The following is a 9,832-nucleotide window of genomic DNA, read 5'->3' on the forward strand; positions in this document are numbered from 1 at the left end:
TTTACCCTCTCGCCGCTGCCGCTCCTTTAATTCAGGTCCGCTCTCGGGCCGCTCTTTATCCTGTTGACACTGCCGCTGCTTTAATTTGGGTCTGCTCTTGGGCCACTCTTTATCCTCTCACTGCTGCCGCTGCTTTAATTTAAGTCAGCTCTCGGGCCTCTCGTAATCCTCTCGCGCTGCCGCTGCTTATTATGCAATACTTAAATAATTTTGTCATCAGCATCTCTCCTGTTCCATTTTGTATACGGTGACAGTCTGATCACTTGTATAAACAACTGCATTATCGGTCAGTTAAGTCTAAATTCTTTTGTGGTAATGGTGACCAACATTTTACTGATCTTTCCCACACAGAAGCGATCAACCGAGATGCTCTTCATTATATATTTGCAGTGAAATTTAACAAGCACTTTGAGGTGAAGTTTATATCTCACCATAGAGTGGAGATGTAGGAGAGGAGGAGGACGAACTTATTTCGCTATGTGAGGTTTACTGGCGGTTGTTGCCTCATTTTCTGCCTCCATATCTTCTCACTGCCTTTGCTGATACATGGTCCAAATCAGAGGCCACAGTGCAAACTAATTCAGAAACGCTGCTGCTGCGCTCGGGGTATATATCTGCTGCCTCGATACATTAACACCCGTACAGCTCAATAACAATAGAAACATAGAAGATAGGAGCAGTAGTAGGCCATTCGGGCCCTCAAGCCTGCTCTGCCATTCAATGCGATCATGTCTGATCATCCAAATTCAGTACCCTGTCGCTGCTTACTTCCCATACCCTTGATCCCTTTAGCCTTAAGAAATATATCCAACTCCTTTTTGAATATATTTAATGTATTGACCTCGACTGCCCTCTGTGGCAGAGAATTCCACAGGTTCACCACTCTCTGTGTGAAGAAATTCCTCCTCATTTCTGTCCTAAATGGCCTACCCCTTATTGTTAGACTGTGACCCCTGGTTCTGGACTCCCCCGCCATCGGGAACATCCTTCCTGCATCTAGTCTGTGCAGTCCTGTCAGAATTTTATAAGTTTCAATGAGATCCCCTCTCATTCTTCTAAACTCCAGTGAGTACCAGCCCAATCGACCTAATCTCTCCTCATACGTCATTCCTGCCATCCCAGGTATCAGCCTGGTGAATCTTCGCTGATGTCCTTCCATGGCAAGAACATCCTTCCTCAGATAAGGCGACCAAAACTGCACACAATTAACTGTCTGAGTGCAACTTGCTGCACATTGGAAGTCAGGTGGACAAGGCAAAGTCACAGCTGTCTAGTTCTGAAACGCTGTGCTTGTCGAGAATAGCAAAAACAAGGTTTGATTATGGAGATCTATAGAGTTCACTTGCCGACTTCAGCGGGCTCGATAGGCTAGGTGTATGATTCTCGCATTGGGGTTGAAAAATCTAGCATATGTCAAGGTCACAAGTTCGAATCCCGGAGGGGTCCTCATTTTGACGTTGCACTGTCGATGAAATATTTGTAAAGATAGCAAAGAACTTCACAAACCAGTCCACATGAATCCCAGGACATTTGGGAAAAAGGTCAGTGCAAACAATCAGGAATTGAAACATCTGAATGACAGACACTTGCTGTGAACTAGTTTTGGTGGAATTTGCATTCGATCATCAACATTCTTGGGGACTTCGTCCCAGTGAATCATATTGTGGCCACTTTGTATCTGTAAATGTGTAGCTGACAAGGTTGCCTTGACATAGGTCAAATTCAAATTTAGAAATGTCCCCAAGCGCTGGGGAAAAATGAACCGCATAATGTAACTGTCCCTGTAAGGGATGAATTGAAGAGGATGGTGCACCAAATAGAGCTGGCAATGCTCAGTGCAGCCACTCAGAATTTCCAAATCCACCCTCTAGACACCGTTTAGTGCCATGTTTGACGTGCTCATTTCAATTGAGCTCATTCTCAGCTAGGTGTGAAATAACTGAATCGAGGATTGTGAATGTGTCACCTTCTCTACACTGGGGGACTGAGCATTCCAACAGACAGTGCTGAAGGAACACAGTCAGTTTCATTTTCAGACATATTACAGCAAAGTGTTTCTTTTCCAAGCTTCATCGACTTGTGTGACTATTTATGTTGTTCCAGGTGATGACCGTTTAAATCCGATTTGCTCTGAGACCGTTTGTGCTACTGGTGGAGCCGAATTTCACTCCCACCGTCTTCGGACTCAGAGACGATATTGCGAGCTCTGAGACACCATTAATTTGAAAGCTGCCTCTGTTCATATGTTAGCTTTTTGCATTATTTTGAATTCACAAAAATAACGAACAGGTGCTGCTGTTCCGGAGCCAATGTCTGAATAACAAACTCTGGCCGCGATAATGGGCAGGGCTGAGTTCAAATACCATCCTCTCTACAAATACAAGAACAAATGTTCAATTCAACAACGGCCCCCATATCCCTGGTCTTATAAACGTTGAACATTGTTTCAACCAGAGTCTGAAAAATGAGTCTAGAAAATGAGAAAGCACAAAGGTTCAAGACATGCAGAACATTAGAAGTAACTGGGCTGGACTAACCTCTTGCTGGTGAACGAGCGGCGCGGCCGTTCATCACATTTGCACTTGACCACAGACATTCTGTGAGATTTTACACTGGAACTTAATATAAATTTGACAGCTAGAAATGTGAAGCGCCCTCTACAGAGGTGCTCAGACCTTTGTGAACAGGACAAACAACTGTGCATCTCCTTGACCAATCAGATAGAAGAACCTTTCATGTTCAGTGTAGAGAGTGAAAGAGGATGTGTCAGTTTCAGTGTCAAATCATGTACAGAAATAGAATTAAAGTGAGGGAAATAAAGATGGTCTTAAGAGAATGAGAGAGATAAAAGAAACCGAAATAATTCGAAAACATTAGTTTTTTGAATCTTTAACAATAATTAAAACCTGAAGGAATATGATTCCTCATTGTAATGGTTAATTTCCAGTGCCAGATATGTTATTGGGCATTAATTAAACCTTATCAAGCCATATCATTGATGCCCATATCTCAAAATGAATAACATTTGTAAAAAACATGTCTCGCTGTTCCTTGAAAGACAATCTGCCGTATATCAATCCTATTTAATCATCAGCACGTGCGATGTTCCATGGAATATACGGTGACAGTCTGATCAGCTGCAGTGACAGCAGCAGTACTGGTCAGTGAAATCCAAAGGCTATTGGCCTAATGGGGATCTCATTCTCAATTACCTTTCCCACACACAGGTGATAAACAAGACGTGCCTCGTTACTTATCCACAGTTACCTTTAAAACGCTCAGAATGGAAATGTAAGAGAAGTGGTGAGAGAACTTCGCTCCCTATGTTTTGTTTACTGCCGGTTCTTGCATGACTGGATGCCTCTTTGTCTTCTCACTGCCTTTGCTGATACATTGTCCAAAACAGAGGCCTCCCTGAAAACTAATGCAGAAACCCTGCTGCTGGCCTCGGGATGGGCACCTGCTGCCTCGATACACGGATTCACTATTGCTACCTCTAGAGTTCACTGCGTCCCATCAACGGGGCTCGTTGGACTTGGGCTGCCTTCTCGCTTTGGGGTGAAGTTTCAAATGTGTGAGAGGTCCCAGCTTCCAAAATTGGACCAGCCCTCATAGCGATATTTCAAATTCGTTAAATATTTTGCAAAGGTGGATATGAACTTCTAAACCGGTCTGCATGAATCTGAGGCCATTTGTCAAGAAGATCAGTGCAAACAATCCGGACCTAACCCACCTCAATGACCTACACTTCCTGTGAACGAATCTTGCTTGAATTTGCATTCGGCCTTAAACCAGCTCTGGGAGTTCCTCTCGCTGTATCATATTGAAGCCGCTTTGTCCTTGTAAGTATGCAGTTGACAAGATGGGGATGACAGTGGTCACATTCAATTTTTGAAATCTCACCAAACGCCGGGAATAATAACAGTAGAATCGAACTGTCACAGTGAGCGATGAATTGAAGGGAATGGCGTTTCAAACAATGCTGGAAATGCTCAGTGCAGCCGCTCAGTATATCCAAATCCACTCTCTAACCATTCGGCAATCGTCATAACTGAACTCTCATCTGGCCCAGTGTCAACGCGCTGAAATCCAGTCTTTTTCCGGCCTGGTTTCCATTATATCATAGATTTTGTTTTACGAATGAAAAAGCACCGTGTAGCATCACAGACCCGCGGGTTGGACCTGCTCATTCATCGCATCTCATTCTCAGTTAGCGGGGAATTTACTGAAATACAGGGTGGTGTATCTCTGCTGGAAAATCCAGCCTTCCAACAGATAGGGGTTTCGGGACATGCTGACTTTCATGTTCAGTAATATCACAGCACAGACTTTCACTTTTCCAAGATTTATCTACATGTGGCACTGTTTAACTTGTTCCAGGTGATGAACGTGATGACCGTTAACGCCAATTCGCTGGGAGCTAGTTTGCACTGCTGGACTCAGGGCGAACACTCGCATCGATCTTCTAACTCACAGACGAGAGATCGAGGTCGAACACACCGCTAGTTTGAAACCCAGCTCTTTCCATCTGTTAGTTTTTTGTACTATTCTCTTTTATTCAATGCCAACATCTGATTGAGGGCGTTCTGCTGCTCAGTTATTAAATAAAATTATCACAATTCTCCAACTCCCGACAGCCGAGAGTTCCTCACTTTCTGCACCTACTTTACACAAATATTGCTCCAACTGCCATAACAGCTCATACAATCCAATTAGTGGCCGTGGGAGTGTGAAGACAGGACTTCATCCCAACGAGGGTGGGCGGGAGGGGGACAGTTTGCTCGCTCCCATCAGACAGCTGCATTTCCGGCCTCGGAATTCTCCCTCGAGACCCCGAACACGGGCGAGGGTCCCTGTTTCACAATTCTCAGCAAGGTGTTGAGCAGAATCCTTGTTTGTGTTGACCATGATGTAGAAACACGGACAGGCGACCCATAGGTTTACACAGCTTCTCCGTTGTGACAAATTTCTTGTCACCTCATTACAATCGATTGTTTCTCTGGCACCACATTCTTTACATCACAGTTGCTGGTTTAAGAGTGTAAACTGTCCCCACTCACTCCTAATAACAATAATACTAAAGACCTGTAGTAAATCTCTCATCCGCTCTCGAAACACTAGGTCAGTGGGGCCTTATTCTCCACAGGGTAGCACTAATAAGCAGATGTATCGTAGAGCTCACCTGTTGGACCTTCAACGGTGGCCGAAATGTTCACAATTTGTTGAAATGCCTGCATTAGATGAGGCTCGAACTCATCACTTCAGCAGTGTCCCGATCACTCACTGTCATACAAGGACCATACACTGACCTATTGCGGCTCTGGGGCTGGCCGCAGTTTTTTCATTATGATAACCTGTATCACTCTGCTGGAAGGAATCTACTTCTAAGAGAATCCTTCCCTGTGAAAAGAGTACTGACCCTTGATGAAAGCAATATCTGCACTTTCACTTTCTGTTTCTTTCATATTCTCTGTGCCATCTCACATTATTCGGAGATTACAACAATGACAGACAATCGGTGCTTTTGAGGAGCCACAGTTTCAATAAATAACCCTGCCCGCCAGGACAAAGGAAGTTGTGCAAAGATTAAGTTCATACAATCGTATAATGATACAACACGAAATAAGACCTTTTGGCCCATTGTGCCTGTTCTGGCGCTTTGGTGCTGTATTCCAATTAGTTCTACTTCCCTGCTTTTTCCAAAGACCTGTGCATGTTTCCCTTCCAGTACTTCCCTATCGCAAGTTATTATTGAATTTGCTTTCAGCAACCTTTCAGGCAGTGCATTCCAGATCACAGAAACTCACCGTATAATAAACGGTTCCTCATGTCGCCTCTGGCTCTTTCGCCAATCTCCTTAAATCTGTGTTCTCTGGTTACCGACACTTCTCCCGCTAGAAACTGTTTCTCTTTATTTACGATGTCAAAATCGTTCATGATTTTGAACAGTTCTAAATTCACTCTGGTAAATATCTTCTCACAAATAAATTAAATGAAATGTTTATAAGCAAAAGCACGAACAGGTTAAAAAGGAGAGAGAAATAAATACTGAGACAAAAGGCTGTCAATGTTTGGAAGGTGAAAAGAACTAAAGATCGGAGTTTTATCATCGATCAGCGAGTGAAATCCATCGCTCCCTTGTGCTTCTGTGGGTTGGTTTACTGACACATCTGGGAATTGATCGGAAGCTGATACATGGTTTGTGGATCAGTTGCAGTTGCGATGACTGACTGCATACGTGAAATCCAACGGGGTTTTTCTGTTCAGGTTTGAATCATGCTCCCAGCGCCGCTGTTTCAATCTGTCTCCCAGAGCCGGTCTGAAAGGAAGGCTGATCAGCTGTGGGAGGCAGTGCTATGCTGTGCGTCATGACTGTCAGCGACTCGATGGCTGTCAGCCGGCGGCAGCTGTCCAATGTGAAACCTGTCTGAGGGCACAGTAGACTGACTTTAGATTGAACATCATTTAAACTTATTTTAACAATTGAGCAGTTGCTGGGTTATTTTCTTGAGAGCGGTTCGCGATTCCAGCTCAGAGGGAATGTGGGTTGGGACTGGAGTCACTTGTAAAACAGGGAGTGTCGGGGCGGCAGGTCCCCTTCCCTGAAGGACATTAATGAACCAGTTGAAGTTTGGCAGCAAAGTTTAAATGTTCTGCACCAGAAACAACGAAACCTGACCTAAAACGTAACCCTGGCAGGATTGGAATGCACAGCCTTTAAAGGCCGCATTGATCAGCAGCACAATGAGTTATCCAGTAAGTCACAGAACCTATTCCACCGCACAGCCTTTCGCTGAATCTGTTGGTTTTGACGTTGCTCCCGTGAAGCTCGGGGATATTGGATACTGCAGTGAAAATGGCACGAGATATCAGTTTGTATAATTTAAGGTATGTATGTTCTGTGCAATGTCGATAAGCTCTGAGAAGGTGATTTTGACTCAAAAACAACAAGGCTCACCTGGGATTTTCAAGCCGGGACCTCAAGTATCAAAATCCCAAAGCATGAATAATAGCCCCAGGCCAACGAGCTGTTGATGTAGGCTTGCTTAGCTCTTTGGTCTCTCTGGTTGTTCAGCTACGAGAATAAGAAGATAAGAAATGGGAGCAGGAATAGTCCATTCGACCCTTCGATCTTGCTCATGGCAGATCTTCTTCCTCAACACGACCTATCGCCATAATCCTTGATTCCCTTGGTATCCAGAAATCTATCGATCTTTGTCTTGAATATACTCAAGGACTGATCATCCTTAGCCCGCTGGGATAGAGAATTCCAAAGATTCTCAACACTCTGACTGAAGAAATTACTCCATATCTAAGTCCTAAATGGCTGACCCCATATCCTTCGTTGCAGCGCCTCTAATTCATGTATATGTATCCTCAGATAATGGGACCAAAACTGTGCACAGTACCCCTGGTGTGGTCTCACCAACGCCCTGTTCAATCGTTAGAAGACTTCCTTACTCTTGTACTCCAAGCCCCTTGCAATAAAGGCCAACATGCCATTTGCCTTTCTAATTACGTGCTTTATCTATATGCTACATCTCCGTGTTTCCTGTACGAGGACACCTAGTTCTCTCTGAACACCAACATTTAATAGTTCCTCATCATTTAAAATATATATTTTTTATATTCTTCCTGCCAAAGACAATAACATCATGATTCCGACATTAAACTCCATCTGCCACCTTATTGCCCACTTTTAGCCTGTCCGTATCCCTTTGCAGGCTCTTTGTTTCCTACTCACAGCTTACTGTTCCACCTAGCGATGTATCATCAGCAAACTTGCCATACCGCACAGAAACAGGCCATACAGTCCAACCAGTCCATGCGGCGTGTATGCTCCACTCGAGCCTACTCCCGTCTTTCCTCATCTAAATTTATCATCCTAATCGTCTATTCCCTTTTCCCTCATATGCTTGCCCAGCCTCCCCTTAAATTCATCTATACTATTTGATTCAACCAATTCCTAGGGTAGCGAGTCCTACATTCTCACCACTATTTGTGTGACAAACTTCCTTCTGAATTCGCTGTTGCATTTCTTGGTGACTATCTTATATTGATGGCCTCGAGTTATGCTCTTCCGCGCAAGTGGAAATATTCTCCCTGTACCTACACTATTAACATTTTTCATAATTTTAAAGTACTCTAATAGGTCATTCCTCAGCCTTCCTTTTTCAAGAGAACAGAGACACAGACTGTTCAACCTTTCCTGAAATGTGTATCCTCGCATTTCTGGTATCATCCTTGTAGATCTTCTCTGCACCTTCCCCAGTGTCTCTATATTCTTTATATAATATGGCGACCAGAACTGTACGCAGTAATCTAAGTGTGTTCTAACCAAGGTTCGATACAGTATTAGCATAATTTCGCTAATTTTCAATTCTATCCCTCTAGAAATAAACTGTAGTGCTTTTATTGACTTTTTTATGGGCTTGCTAACCTGTGTCGCAACTTTTAGTGATTTGTCTATTTGTACACCTGGAACACTTTGTTCTTCTACCCCACCTCGACTCGCACCCTCCAAGTAATAAGTGACCTCGCTATTCTTCCTACCAAAGGTTAATACCTCACATTTATCTCTGTTGAATTTCATTTGCCAATTATATACCCATTCTACAAGTTTATTAATGCCCTCCAGTAACCTGTTGCTTTCCCCATCAGTATTGATTATCCGCCCCAATTTGGTGCCATCCACAAATTCAGAAATTGTGTTTTTGAATACTAAGGCTAGAACATTAATTTAAATTGTGAACAGCAGTGGTCCCAGCACGGATCCTTGTGGATAACCGCAGCCCACATGCTGCCACTGTGAATATCTACCCTTTACTCCTACTCCCTGCTTTCTGTCCTGAAGCCAGCCAGCAATCCAGTCAGCTAGATCTCCCCGGACTCTGCATTTTCTGACCTTGTTCATCAGTCTAATATGGCGTGTCTTATCGAAGACCTATTGAAAATCCAGACTAATGACATCTACCGCATTACCATTGTCTGCTTTAGCTCATCAAAAAATTCTGAAAAGTTGGTCGAGCAAGACTTTCGCTTCTGAAATCCATGTTGACTATTCATTATTATATTTTTGGTCTCTTAATGATATTCTTTTTTCACCTTTAGTAGGGATTCCATTATTTTTCCTATGACTGATGTTACGCTGACTGATCTATAATTCTCTGGACAAGTTCTAACCCCCCTCTTAAATATTAGAATTAACTTAGCTGTCCGCCAGTCCTCTGGCACTACACTGTTTTCTAATGAATTATTAAATATGCATAGTAATGCCTACACTGTTTCTTCCCTAGATTCTTTTGAAATACATGAATGAAATCCAGCTGGTCCAGGGGTTTTATCATTTTGATTTAGATTAATTTATTTACTTTATCCCCTTTTTATTTAATTGCACTTATCTGATTACTAACCTCATCGTCCAATATCATGTCCATCTTTTCTAGCTCCCTGCTAATTACTGAAGCAAATACATTGTTTATACTTCTGCCATTTTTCTATCGTTACCTGTGGCATTAAACTGACTATCATTTAATGGCACTATTCCCATCCCAACCGTACATTTTTAGTGATTTTCCTATAAAAATAATTACTATTTTGTTTTATGTTCCTTCAAAATTTAATTTCGCAGTTCCTCTTTGCCTCCCTAATTGCTTTTTTTTGTAATCTCTCATAATCTATTGTTATTCTCTCTTATCATGCACTCCCCTGCTCTATATGTACTTAATGCATGCTGTTTTCCTTACCTTTAGTTGTTCCCTTATGGCTTAGTTCATCTATGGAATTTCATTATTGTTCAGTTTGTTCTTTCCTTTTAACGGAATGTATGTAT

The sequence above is a fragment of the Somniosus microcephalus genome, unplaced genomic scaffold, assembly GCF_052327205.1.
Source record: "Somniosus microcephalus isolate GS21.2 unplaced genomic scaffold, FLI_Smic_1.0 unresolved_chr8, whole genome shotgun sequence".
Classification (NCBI taxonomy): Eukaryota; Metazoa; Chordata; class Chondrichthyes; order Squaliformes; family Somniosidae; genus Somniosus; species Somniosus microcephalus.